Below are 9,613 nucleotides of genomic sequence, written 5' to 3'. Positions count from 1 at the left end.
TGTGTCGGTCGATGAGAGCAGTGGAGTTGGTGTTGATGTGTCAGGGTCGATGAGAGCAGTGGAGTTGGTGTCGATGTGTCAGGGTCGATGAGAGCAGTGGAGTTGGTGTTGATGTGTCGGTCGATGAGAGCAGTGGAGTTGGTGTTCATGTGTCGGTTGATGAGAGCAGTGGAGTTGGTGTTGACTTGTCAGGGTTGATGAGAGCAATGGAGTTGGTGTTGATCTGTCAGGTTCGATGAGAGCAGTGGAGTTGGTGTTGATGTGTCAGGGTCGATGAGAGCAGTGGAGTTGGTGTTGATGTGTCAGGGTTTATGAGAGCAGTGGAGGTGGTGTTGATGTGTCAGGGTCAATGAGAGCAGTGGAGTTGGTGTTGATGTGTCAGGGTCGATGAGAGCAGTGGAGTTGGTGTTGATGTGTCAGGGTGGATGAGAGCAGTGGAGTTGGTGTTGATGTGTCAGGGTGGATGAGAGCAGTGGAGTTGGTGTTGATGTGTCAGGGTGGATGAGAGCAGTGGAGTTGGTGTTGATGTGTCGGTTGATGAGAGCAGTGGAGTTGGTGTTGATGTGTCTGTGTGGATGAGAGCAGTGGAGTTGGTGTTGATGTGTCAGGGTGGATGAGAGCAGTGGAGTTGGTGTTGATGTGTCAGGGTCGATGAGAGCAGTGGAGTTGGTGTTGCTGTGTCAGGGTGGATGAGAGCAGTGGAGTTGGTGTTGATGTGTCAGGGTGGATGAGAGCAGTGGAGTTGGTGTTGATGTGTCAGGGTGGATGAGAGCAGTGGAGTTGGTGTTGATGTGTCAGGGTCGATGAGAGGAGTGTAGTTAGGGTTGATGTGTCAGGGTTGATGAGACCAGTGGAGTTGGTGTTGATGTGTCAGGGCTGATGAGAGCAGTGGAGTTGGTGTTGATGTGTCAGGGTCGATGAGAGCAGTGGAGTTGGTGTTGATGTGTCAGGGTTGATGAGAGCAGTGGAGTTGGTGTTGATGTGTCGGTCAATGAGAGCAGTGGAGTTGGTGTTGATGTGTCAGGGTCGATGAGAGCAGTGTAGTTGGTGTTGATGTGTCAGGGTCGATGAGAGCAGTGGAGTTGGTGTTGACGTGTCAGGGTTGATGAGAGCAGTGTAGTTGGTGTTGATGTGTCAGGGTTGATGAGAGCAGTGGAGTTGGTGCTGATGTGTCAGGGTGGATGAGAGCAGTGGAGTTAGTGTTGATCTGTCTGGGTCGATGAGAGCAGTGTAGTTGGTGTTGATGTGTCAGGGTTGATGAGAGCAGTGGAGTTGGTGTTGATGTGTCAGGGTCGATGAGAGCAGTGGAGTTGGTGTTGATGTGTCAGGGTCGATGAGAGCAGTGGAGTTGGTGTTGATGTGTCAAGGTCGTTGAGAGCAGTGGAGTTGGTGTTCATGTGTCAGGGTCGATGAGAGCAGTGGAGTTGGTGTTCATGTGTCAGCGTTGATGAGAGCAGTGGAGTTGGTGTTGATGTGTCAGGGTTGTTTGCAGCAGTGGAGTTGGTGTTGATGTGTCAGGGTTGATGAGAACAGAGGAGTTGGTGTTGATGTGTCAGGGTAGATGAGAGCAGTGGAGTTGGTGTTGATGTGTCAGGGTCGATGAGAGCAGTGGAGTTGGTGTTGATGTGTCAGGGTCGATGAGAGCAGTGGAGTTGGTGTTGATGTGTCAGGGTCGATGAGAGCAGTGGAGTTGGTGTTGATGTGTCACGGTGGATGAGAGCAGTGGAGTTGGTGTTGATGTGTCAGGGTCGATGAGAGCAGTGGAGTTGGTGTTGTTGTGTCAGGGTCGATGAGAGCAGTGGAGTTGGTGTTGATGTGTCAGGGTCGATGAGAGCAGTGGAGTTGGTGTTGTTGTGTCAGGGTGGATGAAAGCACTGGATTTGGTGTTGATGTGTCAGGGTGGATGAGAGCAGTGCAGTTGGTGTTGATGTGTCAGGGTCGATGAGAGCAGTGCAGTTGGTGTTGATGTGTCAGGGTTGATGAGACCAGTGGAGTTGGTGTTGATGTGTCAGGGTTGATGAGAGCAGTGGAGTTGGTATTGATGAGTCAGGGTCGATGAGAGCAGTGGAGTTGGTGTTGATGTGTCAGGGTTGATGAGAGCAGTGGAGTTGGTGTTGATGTGTCAGGGTTGATGAGAGCAGTGGAGTTGGTGTTGATGTGTCGGTCGATGAGAGCAGTGGAGTTGGTGTTGATGTGTCAGGGTCGATGAGAGCAGTGGAGTTGGTGTCGATGTGTCAGGGTCGATGAGAGCAGTGGAGTTGGTGTTGATGTGTCGGTCGATGAGAGCAGTGGAGTTGGTGTTGATGTGTCGGTTGATGAGAGCAGTGGAGTTGGTGTTGACGTGTCAGGGTTGATGAGAGCAATGGAGTTGGTGTTGATGTGTCACGGTCGATGAGAGCAGTGGAGTTGGTGTTGATGTGTCAGGGTCGATGAGAGCAGTGGAGTTGGTGTTGATGTGTCAGGGTTTATGAGAGCAGTGGAGGTGGTGTTGATGTGTCACGGTCAATGAGAGCAGTGGAGTTGGTGTTGATGTGTCAGGGTCGATGAGAGCAGTGGAGTTGGTGTTGATGTGTCAGGGTGGATGAGAGCATTGGAGTTGGTGTTGATGTGTCAGGGTGGATGAGAGCAGTGGAGTTGGTGTTGATGTGTCAGGGTGGATGAGAGCAGTGGAGTTGGTGTTGATGTGTCGGTTGATGAGAGCAGTGGAGTTGGTGTTGATGTGTCAGGGTGGATGAGAGCAGTGGAGTTGGTGTTGATGTGTCAGGGTCGAAGAGAGCAGTGGAGTTGGTGTTGCTGTGTCAGGGTGGATGAGAGCAGTGGAGTTGGTGTTGATGTGTCAGGGTGGATGAGAGCAGTGGAGTTGGTGTTGATGTGTCAGGGTGGATGAGAGCAGTGGAGTTGGTGTTGATGTGTCAGGGTCGATGAGAGCAGTGGAGTTGGTGTTGATGTGTCAGGGTTGATGAGAGCAGTGGAGTTGGTGTTGATGTTTCAGGGTGCATGAGAGCAGTGGAGTTGGTGTTGATGTGTCAGGGTCGATGAGAGCAGTGGAGTTGGTGTTGATATGTCAGGGTCGATGAGAGCAGTGGAGTTGGTGTTGATGTGTCAGGGTTGATGAGAGCAGAGGAGTAGGTGTTGATGTGCCGGTCGATGAGAGCAGTGGAGTTGGTGTTGATGTGTCAGTTGGTGAGAGCAGTGGAGTTGGTGTTGATCTGTCAGGGTCGATGAGAGCAGTGGAGTTGGTGTTGATATGTCAGGTTCGATGACAGCAGTGGAGATGGTGTTGATGTGTCAGGGTCGATGAGAGCAGTGGAGTTAGTGTTGATGTGTCAGGGTTGATGAGACCAGTGGAGTTGGTGTTGATGTGTCAGGGTTGATGAGAGCAGTGGAGTTGGTGTTGATGTGTCAGGGTCGATGAGAGCAGTGGAGTTGGTATTGATGAGTCAGGGTCGATGAGAGCAGTGGAGTTGGTGTTGATGTGTCAGGGTTAATGAGAGCAGTGGAGTTGGTGTTTATGTGTCGGTCGATGAGAGCAGTGTAGTTGGTGATGATGTGTCAGGGTCGATGAGAGCAGTGGAGTTGGTGTCGATGTGTCAGGGTCGATGAGAGCAGTGGAGTTGGTGTTGATGTGTCGGTCGATGAGAGCAGTGGAGTTGGTGTTGATGTGTCGGTTGGTGAGAGCAGTGGAGTTGGTGTTGATCTGTCAGGGTTGATGAGAGCAATGGAGTTGGTGTTGATGTGTCAGGGTCGATGAGAGCAGTGGAGTTGATGTTGATGTGTCAGGGCCGATGAGAGCAGTGGAGTTGGTGTTGATGTGTCAGGGTTTATGAGAGCAGTGGAGGTGGTGTTGATGTGTCAGGGTCATTGAGAGCAGTGGAGTTGGTGTTGTTGCGTCAGGGTTGATGAGAGCAGTGGAGATGGTGTTGATGTGTCAGGGTTGATGAGAGCAGTGGAGTTGGTGTTGATGAGTCAGGGTCGATGAGAGCAGTGGAGTTGGTGTTGATGTGTCGGGGTTGATGAGAGCAGTGGAGTTGGTGTTGATGTGTCAGGGTTGATGAGAGCAGTGGAGTTGGTGTTGATGTGTCAGGGTTGATGAGAGCAGTGGAGTTGGTGTTGATGTGTCGGTCGATGAGAGCAGTGTAGTTGGTGTTGATGTGTCAGGGTCGATGAGAGCAGTGGAGTTGGTGTTGATGTGTCAGGGCCGATGAGAGCAGTGGAGTTAGTGTTGACGTGTCAGGGTTGATGAGAGCAGTGTAGTTGGTGTTGATGTGTCAGGGTTGATGAGAGCAGTGGAGTTGGTGTTGATGTGTCAGGGTGGATGAGAGCAGTGGAGTTGGTGTTGATGTGTCAGGGTCGATGAGAGCAGTGGAGTTGGTGTTGATGTGTCAGGGTTGATGAGAGCAGTGGAGTTGGTGTTGATGTGTCAGGGCCGATGAGGGCAGTGGAGTTAGTGTTGATGTGTCAGGGTTGATGAGAGCAGTGTAGTTGGTGTTGATGTGTCAGGGTTGATGAGAGCAGTGGAGTTGGTGTTGATGTGTCAGGGTCGATCAGAGCAGTGGAGTTGGTGTTGATGTGTCAGGGTCGATGAGAGCAGTGGAGTTGGTGTTGATGTGTCAAGATCGATGAGAGCAGTGGAGTTGGTGTTCATGTGTCAGGATCGTTTAGAGCAGTGGAGTTGGTGTTCATGCGTCAGGGTTGATGAGAGCAGTGGAGTTGGTGTTGATGTGTCAGGGTTGATGAGAGCAGTGGAGTTGGTGTTGATGTGTCAGGGTTGATGAGAACAGTGGAGTTGGTGTTGATGTGTCAGGGTAGTTGAGAGCAGTGGAGTTGGTGTTGATGTGTCAGGGTCGATGAGAGCAGTGGAGTTGGTGTTGATGTGTCAGGGTCGATGAGAGCAGTGGAGTTGGTGTTGATGTGTCAGGGTCGATGAGAGCAGTGGAGTTGGTGTTGATGTGTCAGGGTGGATGAGAGCAGTGTAGTTGGTGTTAATGTGTCAGGGTCGATGAGAGCAGTGGAGTTGGTGTTGTTGTGTCAGGGTCGATGTGAGCAGTGGAGTTGGTGTTGATGTGTCAGGGTCGATGAGAGCAGTGTAGTTGGTGTTGTTGTGTCAGGGTCGATGAGAGCAGTGGAGTTGGTGTTGATGTGTCAGGGTAGATGAGAGCAGTGGAGTTGGTGTTGATGTGTCAGGGTGTATGACAGCAGTGGATTTGGTGTTGATGTGTCAGGGTGGATGAGAGCAGTGGAGTTGGTGTTGATGTGTCAGGGTCGATGAGAGCAGTGGAGTTGGTGTTGATGTGTCAGGGTTGATGAGAGCAGTGGAGTTGGTGTTGATGTGTCAGGGTTGATGAGAGCAGTGTAGTTGGTGTTGATGTGTCAGGGTTGATGAGAGCAGTGTAGTTGGTGTTGATGTGTCAGGGTTGATGAGAGCAGTGGAGTTGGTGTTGATGAGTCAGGGTCGATGAGAGCAGTGGAGTTGGTGTTGATGTGTCAGGGTTGATGAGAGCAGAGGAGTTGGTGTTGATGTGCCGTTCGATGAGAGCAGTGGAGTTGATGTTGATGTGTCAGTTGGTGAGAGCAGTGGAGTTGGTGTTGATCTGTCAGGGTCGATGAGAGCAGTGGAGTTGGTGTTGATATGTCAGGGTCGATGACAGCAGTGGAGATGGTGTTGATGTGTCAGGGTGGATGAGAGCAGTGGAGTTAGTGTTGATGTGTCAGGGTCGATGAGAGCAGTGGAGTTAGTGTTGATGTGTCAGGGTTGATGAGACCAGTGGAGTTGGTGTTGATGTGTCAGGGTTGATGAGAGCAGTGGAGTTGGTATTGATGAGGCAGGGAAGATGAGAGCAGTGGAGTTGGTGTTGATGTGTCAGGGTTGATGAGAGCAGTGGAGTTGGTGTTGATGTGTCGGTCGATGAGAGCAGTGGAGTTGGTGTTGATGTGTCAGGGTCGATGAGAGCAGTGGAGTTGGTGTCGATGTGTCAGGGTCGATGAGAGCAGTGGAGTTGGTGTTGATGTGTCGGTCGATGAGAGCAGTGGAGTTGGTGTTCATGTGTCGGTTGATGAGAGCAGTGGAGTTGGTGTTGACTTGTCAGGGTTGATGAGAGCAATGGAGTTGGTGTTGATCTGTCAGGTTCGATGAGAGCAGTGGAGTTGGTGTTGATGTGTCAGGGTCGATGAGAGCAGTGGAGTTGGTGTTGATGTGTCAGGGTTTATGAGAGCAGTGGAGGTGGTGTTGATGTGTCAGGGTCAATGAGAGCAGTGGAGTTGGTGTTGATGTGTCAGGGTCGATGAGAGCAGTGGAGTTGGTGTTGATGTGTCAGGGTGGATGAGAGCAGTGGAGTTGGTGTTGATGTGTCAGGGTGGATGAGAGCAGTGGAGTTGGTGTTGATGTGTCAGGGTGGATGAGAGCAGTGGAGTTGGTGTTGATGTGTCAGGGTGGATGAGAGCAGTGGAGTTGGTGTTGATGTGTCAGGGTGGATGAGAGCAGTGGAGTTGGTGTTGATGTGTCGGTTGATGAGAGCAGTGGAGTTGGTGTTGATGTGTCTGGGTGGATGAGAGCAGTGGAGTTGGTGTTGATGTGTCAGGGTGGATGAGAGCAGTGGAGTTGGTGTTGATGTGTCAGGGTCGATGAGAGCAGTGGAGTTGGTGTTGCTGTGTCAGGGTGGATGAGAGCAGTGGAGTTGGTGTTGATGTGTCAGGGTGGATGAGAGCAGTGGAGTTGGTGTAGATGTGGCAGGGTGGATGAGAGCAGTGGAGTTGGGGTTGATGTGTCAGGGTGGATGAGAGCAGTGGAGTTGGTGTTGATGTGTCAGGGTGGATGAGAGCAGTGGAGTTGGTGTTGATGTGTCAGGGTCGATGAGAGGAGTGTAGTTAGGGTTGATGTGTCAGGGTTGATGAGACCAGTGGAGTTGGTGTTGATGTGACAGGGCTGATGAGAGCAGTGGAGTTGGTGTTGATGTGTCAGGGTCGATGAGAGCAGTGGAGTTGGTGTTGATGTGTCAGGGTTGATGAGAGCAGTGGAGTTGGTGTTGATGTGTCGGTCAATGAGAGCAGTGTAGTTGGTGTTGATGTGTCAGGGTCGATGAGAGCAGTGGAGTTGGTGTTGACGTGTCAGGGTTGATGAGAGCAGTGTAGTTGGTGTTGATGTGTCAGGGTTGATGAGAGCAGTGGAGTTGGTGCTGATGTGTCAGGGTGGATGAGAGCAGTGGAGTTAGTGTTGATCTGTCTGGGTCGATGAGAGCAGTGTAGTTGGTGTTGATGTGTCAGGGTTGATGAGAGCAGTGGAGTTGGTGTTGATGTGTCAGGGTCGATGAGAGCAGTGGAGTTGGTGTTGATGTGTCAGGGTCGATGAGAGCAGTGGAGTTGGTGTTGATGTGTCAAGGTCGTTGAGAGCAGTGGAGTTGGTGTTCATGTGTCAGGGTCGATGAGAGCAGTGGAGTTGGTGTTCATGTGTCAGCGTTGATGAGAGCAGTGGAGTTGGTGTTGATGTGTCAGGGTTGTTTGCAGCAGTGGAGTTGGTGTTGATGTGTCAGGGTTGATGAGAACAGTGGAGTTGGTGTTGATGTGTCAGGGTAGATGAGAGCAGTGGAGTTGGTGTTGATGTGTCAGGGTCGATGAGAGCAGTGGAGTTGGTGTTGATGTGTCAGGGTCGATGAGAGCAGTGGAGTTGGTGTTGATGTGTCAGGGTCGATGAGAGCAGTGGAGTTGGTGTTGATGTGTCACGGTGGATGAGAGCAGTGTAGTTGGTGTTGATGTGTCAGGGTCGATGAGAGCAGTGGAGTTGGTGTTGTTGTGTCAGGGTCGATGAGAGCAGTGGAGTTGGTGTTGATGTGTCAGGGTCGATGAGAGCAGTGGAGTTGGTGTTGTTGTGTCAGGGTGGATGAAAGCACTGGATTTGGTGTTGATGTGTCAGGGTGGATGAGAGCAGTGCAGTTGGTGTTGATGTGTCAGGGTCGATGAGAGCAGTGCAGTTGGTGTTGATGTGTCAGGGTCGATGAGAGCAGTGGAGTTGGTGTTGATGTGTCAGGGTCAATGAGAGCAGTGGAGTTGGTGTTGATGTGTCAGGGTTGATGAGAGCAGTGTAGTTGGTGTTGATGTGTCAGGGTTGATGAGAGCAGTGGAGTTGGTGTTGATGAGTCAGGGTCGATGAGAGCAGTGGAGTTGGTGTTGATGTGTCAGGGTTGATGAGAGCAGAGGAGTTGGTGTTGATGTGTCGGTCGATGAGAGCAGTGGAGTTGGTGTTGATGTGTCAGTTGGTGAGAGCAGTGGAGTTGGTGTTGATCTGTCAGGGTCGATGAGAGCAGTGGAGTTGGTGTTGATATGTCAGGGTCGATGAGTGCAGTGGAGATGGTGTTGATGTGTCAGGGTGGATGAGAGCAGTGGAGTTAGTGCTGATTTGTCAGGGTCGATGAGAGCAGTGTAGTTGGTGTTGATGTGTCAGGGTTGATGAGAGCAGTGGAGTTGGTGTTGATGTGTCAGGGTTGATGAGAGCAGTGGAGTTGGTGTTGATGTGTGAGGGTCCATGAGAGCAGTGGAGTTGGTGTTCATGAGTCAGGGTCGATGAGAGCAGTGGAGTTGGTGTTGATGTGTCAGGGTTGATGAGAGCAGTGGAGTTGGTGTTGATGTGTCGGTCGATGAGAGAAGTGTAGTTGGTGTTGATGTGTCAGGATCGATGAGAGCAGTGTAGTTGGTGTTGATGTGTCAGGATCGATGAGAGCAGTGTAGTTGGTGTTGATGTGTCAGGGTTGATGAGAGTAGTGGAGTGGGTGTTGATGTGTCAGGGTTGATGAGAGCAGTGGAGTTGGTGTTGATGTGTCGGTCGATGAGAGCAGTGTAGTTGGTGTTGATGTGTCAGGGTCGATGAGAGCAGTGGAGTTGGTGTTGATGTGTCAGGGTCGATGAGAGCAGTGGAGTTGGTGTTGATGTGTCAGGGTCAATGAGAGCAGTGGAGTTGGTGTTGATGTGTCAGGGTTGATGAGAGCAGTGTAGTTGGTGTTGATGTGTCAGGGTTGATGAGAGCAGTGGAGTTGGTGTTGATGAGTCAGGGTCGATGAGAGCAGTGGAGTTGGTGTTGATGTGTCAGGGTTGATGAGAGCAGAGGAGTTGGTGTTGATGTGTCGGTCGATGAGAGCAGTGGAGTTGGTGTTGATGTGTCAGTTGGTGAGAGCAGTGGAGTTGGTGTTGATCTGTCAGGGTCGATGAGAGCAGTGGAGTTGGTGTTGATATGTCAGGGTCGATGAGTGCAGTGGAGATGGTGTTGATGTGTCAGGGTGGATGAGAGCAGTGGAGTTAGTGCTGATTTGTCAGGGTCGATGAGAGCAGTGTAGTTGGTGTTGATGTGTCAGGGTTGATGAGAGCAGTGGAGTTGGTGTTGATGTGTCAGGGTTGATGAGAGCAGTGGAGTTGGTGTTGATGTGTGAGGGTCCATGAGAGCAGTGGAGTTGGTGTTCATGAGTCAGGGTCGATGAGAGCAGTGGAGTTGGTGTTGATGTGTCAGGGTGGATGAGAGCAGTGGAGTTGGTGTTGATGTGTCGGTCGATGAGAGAAGTGTAGTTGGTGTTGATGTGTCAGGATCGATGAGAGCAGTGTAGTTGGTGTTGATGTGTCAGGATCGATGAGA

This window comes from Cetorhinus maximus, chromosome 31 (genome assembly GCF_964194155.1).
Source record: "Cetorhinus maximus chromosome 31, sCetMax3.hap1.1, whole genome shotgun sequence".
Taxonomy (NCBI): domain Eukaryota; kingdom Metazoa; phylum Chordata; class Chondrichthyes; order Lamniformes; family Cetorhinidae; genus Cetorhinus; species Cetorhinus maximus.
This window is presented reverse-complemented; position numbering follows the sequence as displayed.